The following is a 5,277-nucleotide window of genomic DNA, read 5'->3' on the forward strand; positions in this document are numbered from 1 at the left end:
TACAATCACTTGTTTATCAAATGTAGTCAATACAGTATCAATATTAATATCATGTTATTTGTTATCATAGATTTTAAACATCCTGGTATATATACTGGTGTTTACCAATTTAATTCATAGATACAATCAGTTGTTTATCAAATGTAGTCAATACAGTATCAATATTAATATCATGTTATTTGTTATTATAGATTTAAAACATCCTGGTATATATACTGGTGTTTACTAATTTAATTCATGGATACAATCAGTTGTTTATCAAATGTAGTCAATACAGTATCAATATTAATATCATGTTATTTGTTATTATAGATTTAAAACATCCTGGTATATATACTGGTGTTTACTAATTTAATTCATAGATACAATCAGTTGTTTATCAAATGTAGTCAATACAGTATCAATATTAATATCATGTTATTTGTTATTATAGATTTAAAACATCCTGGTATATATACTGGTGTTTACTAATTTAATTCATGGATACAATCAGTTGTTTATCAAATGTAGTCAATACAGTATCAATAATATCATGTTATTTGTTATTACAGATTTGAAACATCCTGGTATATATACTGATGTTTACTAATTTAATTCATGGATACAATCAGTTGTTTATCAAATGTAGTCAATACAGTATCAATAATATCATGTTATTTGTTATTATAGATTTAAAACATCCTGGTATATATACTGATGTTTACTAATTTAATTCATGGATACAATCAGTTGTTTATCAAATGTAGTCAATACAGTATCAATAATATCATGTTATTTGTTATTATGGATTTAAAACATCCTGGTATATATACTGGTGTTTACTAATTTAATTCATAGATACAATCAGTTGTTTATCAAATGTAGCCAATACAGTATCAATATTATCATGTTATTTGTTATTATAGATTTAAAACATCCTGGTATATATACTGGTGTTTACTAATTTAATTCATAGATACAATCAGTTGTTTATCAAATGTAGCCAATACAGTATCAATATTATCATGTTATTTGTTATTATAGATTTAAAACATCCTGGTATATATACTGGTGTTTACTAATTTAATTCATAGATACAATCAGTTGTTTATCAAATGTAGCCAATACAGTATCAATATTATCATGTTATTTGTTATTATAGATTTTAAACATCCTGGTATATATACTGGTGTTTACCAATTTAATTCATAGATACAATCAGTTGTTTATCAAATGTAGTCAATACAGTATCAATAATATCATGTTATTTGTGATTATAGATTTTAAACATCCTGGTATATATACTGGTGTTTACTAATTTAATTCATGGATACAATCAGTTGTTTATCAAATGTAGTCGATACAGTATCAATAATACCATGTTATTTGTTTTACTAATTTAATTTCGAATATATTATCTTTTCAGATTCATTCAATCCGAAACACACGGCTTGTGTACCACAGATAAGGGAAGTAACTCTGAAAATTAAACGATACATTTTCTATTTTTGTGTAGGCTTGTTTTGCGTTGAAATTGTATTATTGTTGTTTGTTAAACCATTCCTTTACATGAGAAGAAAAAAAAAGAAATAAGCTTTTGATGTTTCATTTTTAACGAAATTGTGATCCATGACTTTAGATGTGGTAAGGATACATTCATGTGTGGTGGTGGTGGTGGACTGATCACTTACACTGATATTCACACGTGGATTTTTTGTATTGGACATACTATTTATATAAGTATAAGCAATTGACTGTAAAGGGGGGAGGGGGGGAAGTAGAGATAATACTTAAATAAAATATCAAATATAACAACACAAAGTAATTTATCCGTTCCACGCTCCGACAGAGGAAGACTCGCAACTTATCAATCACCCCTTTATGGTCATATCTATCTTTGGGTATATATAGGTCAGAATCAGCCTTGTTCATTCTTGCTTCATCAATTTGATCTGAACAGCATTTACACTCAGATTTGATGTGTTCAACGTTCATTATATACAAGGCCTTCTTATCTAAAATTGAAAACAAAAGATATAGATACATTGTTATTAATTATAATTGAACCTATTTCGTCCAAAACCACTCCAACGCTATCAATAAATATACAGAAGAGAATTTCATTAAAGTGTTGAATTTTGTGAAAGATAACATATTTGTCGAATTTGGCAGGGAGATATTTCAGCAAGTAATCGGTATTCTTATGGGTACTAATTGTGCTCCTTTACTTGCTGATTTATTTCTTTACTCTTATGAGGCAGAATTTGTCAGGCTTGAACTAAAGCAAGCGCAGTAAAAAATTAGCACATTCGTTCAATTCCAATTTCCGTTACATAGATGACTTTTTGTCACTGAATAACTCCGTTTTCGGAGACTATGTAGATAAAATCTACACATGTTTATTCCCCCCTTCATTTCATCTGATGACGACACGTGTATGAAACGTTATGTACTTTGTATCATCTTTGAAATTGCTGAAACAAGGTTACTCGAGACACAAACTTCAAATGTCATGTAGGAAATTCTATGGTTGTTATGCAGGACTCCTTGATTAAAACAATATATCTGTTACTGACATTTTGGCTGGTTGTTTGGTCAGGCATGAATAGATCTGGTTGTATCTCATGATTTTTACCATTGTGGTAGTGGCGGGTGTCGAACCCTGGTTTAATGCCCATGATGGTTTCTTAGTCATTCTTGCTTGGTCTATTCCTGAATGTTGCTGAAAGATTTAATACTGGTTTGTCAAGATTATCTATGCCATTCTGGTGAACGGTTTCTTGTATTTCTCTTCTAAATAACTGTATTCTAAACAATCTCTAAAATCATCTGTTCATCGTGCTTTGAAATTCTGAAGTCCTAGGACACGTTGATCTATACGTAATCTCGAAATAAAATTCCTTCATAATCAATAGTACCATACTACCCGTAAACATCACAAGGATGCCTTGAGAAAATATGTATGAAGTACCGTTATCGGCGATTGACACATTTGTCAGCCTTAGAAAAGTTCCTGACCAGGTCGAATAATAAATTCTTTTGGTGGACAAAGGTTATAAGGGATCCCAAAGCTGTAAGATAAAAAACAAATCCCAAAAAGATCAGAAATTATGGTTTTAGATAATTATGTGTTTAACGAGACAGTTATAACATTTGTAAATATATTGATGCCAAGCTTTACTGACATATATGTAATTTATATTTCCTATTACAACGTTTGTCCCATCTGAAGGAAATTCAGTTTTAAAAAAACTTTTCAAATATCATTGCTGTTTTTAACTCAAAAAATATTATTTTCAAATAACTGAATTTGGATACATTATCAAAAACTAAGTATGTTCCCGGACTAAAATAGCCTTATAGAGAAAAGAAATTCCCATGAAAAAATGGATCTAATTTTTTGACGGAGGCCCAGATTACAGAATGATGATAGTAGATTAATATGTTCCGCCTTTGACTAGACAAGACAAAAGAACATTTTCTAGAGTTTATTCTTTGCATCGTCAACGGTGCACAAATAAAAAAACATATGTAAATTTTGTCAGTGACTGCAGGAATTGAATTACGCGTATCATTGATTCGCGTCACGTGATAATGACAATAATTTATTGTTTGTTATTTGTGTTTCTTTATGACAATAATTACTTTAAGTATATGATGATAAGTGAGAATATTATCATGAAAGTGAAGTTCTTGTCCAAAATTCAAAATAACAACGATAGAAATCTTAAATATTAAAATTTGGTGAAGAAATTCATTCTAGTGTCAACTTAGGAAACAAAACGTGAAGCGTTAAACTTACCTAAGAAAGACGATAATATTGTAATTAAAAAGAGTGACAAATGTTGTGTCATTCTGAATAGGGAGGATTACGTTTCAGAAGCAGAGAATCAACTGAATAATCCTAAACATTATGCCATTTTACCGGAATCAATTTTCAAAGAAACTGCTAACATGATTAATAATGTTCTTGCCGATTTAGTCAAAACTATAGTTATCTCAAACAGAAACAATATGACTATCTGTCTGCCAAACCTGATTGTCGCGAGAGACATTTGTACACTTTGCCTAAAATCCATAATAATCCAACCAAGGAGTGGTTTATCTCGAATAAAATCCCCAAAGGCCGCCCGGTTATATCTGACTGTGGTAGTGAGTCGTTTGCAGTGTCAAAATACATTGATCATTTCTTACTACCTCTAGCATGTCAAACACACAACCGATTTTGTCAATAAAATAAAAAATCTTCGAGTTCCTTCTAATGCCATTTTAATTTCTATCAACGTTTCTTCTATGTTTACCAATATCGACAACACTGCTGGTTTAACTGCAGTTCGTAAAGTTTGAAATAGAAACCCAGATCCAAACAGACCCAACGATGCAATTCTATACAGCTTTCGGAGATTTGTCTCAGTCGAAACGATTTCACATTTAATGGTAAAACATATTTACAAACTTCAGGGACAGCTATGGGCAAACGATTCGCCCCTTCGCAAACCTTTTCATGACAGAGTGGGAACGTGTCCATTTGATCCACTTTTTAGGGACGTTTTTTGGATGAAATTTTTATGGTCTGGACTTATTCTATCTAACAGTTTTGGGAATTCTTTGAAATTCTCAACAACCACCATCCTTTTATCAAACCACGAACGTGAGTGACAAAATCATAGATTTTCTCCATACCACTGTCTTCAAGGGAGATTCCATAGCAGAAACAAATAAACTGGATATTAAAGTGTATTTCAAAGAAACTGATACTCATCAACTCTTGCACAAGAGCTCCTTTGAACCAAAACATACATTTTCTCGTATAATTAAGTCACAAGTTTTACGATTTCACCAAATTTGCACAAAATCTTCTGATTACAACTAAGCCTGTACGATTGTCTTCTCAAAATTGAAAGAGCATGGGTACTCTAAACGATTTTTACTAAACAAAAAATTCCACCTTAGCACAGATAGCAGCTTAAATCAAGCTTTATGCCGAAGTACCTCCAGGTTTTCAGAAACTCATTATTCTTTTAAGTAACTCTACGAATAAAAGGTAAATATTCGTAGGTAACTTCAATGTACCCACTGACGTCATACACTCGTAAATTACACAAAAAATTATTCCAGGCTGGGAGTTGTACATGTAAGTTAGAAAGGTTTCGTGTGCAAAATATGCCATAATGATGTTCATGATACACAGATGTTGAAAATATTCATGTTCTTGTTTTAATTTTTTTTATTAAGAAATTCGGTTAAATTAGTATAAATACCAGCAATATTGTTCATAATTTCATAGCAGATTAGATA

The sequence above is a fragment of the Lottia gigantea genome, assembly GCF_000327385.1.
Source record: "Lottia gigantea unplaced genomic scaffold LOTGIsca_8, whole genome shotgun sequence".
Classification (NCBI taxonomy): Eukaryota; Metazoa; Mollusca; class Gastropoda; family Lottiidae; genus Lottia; species Lottia gigantea.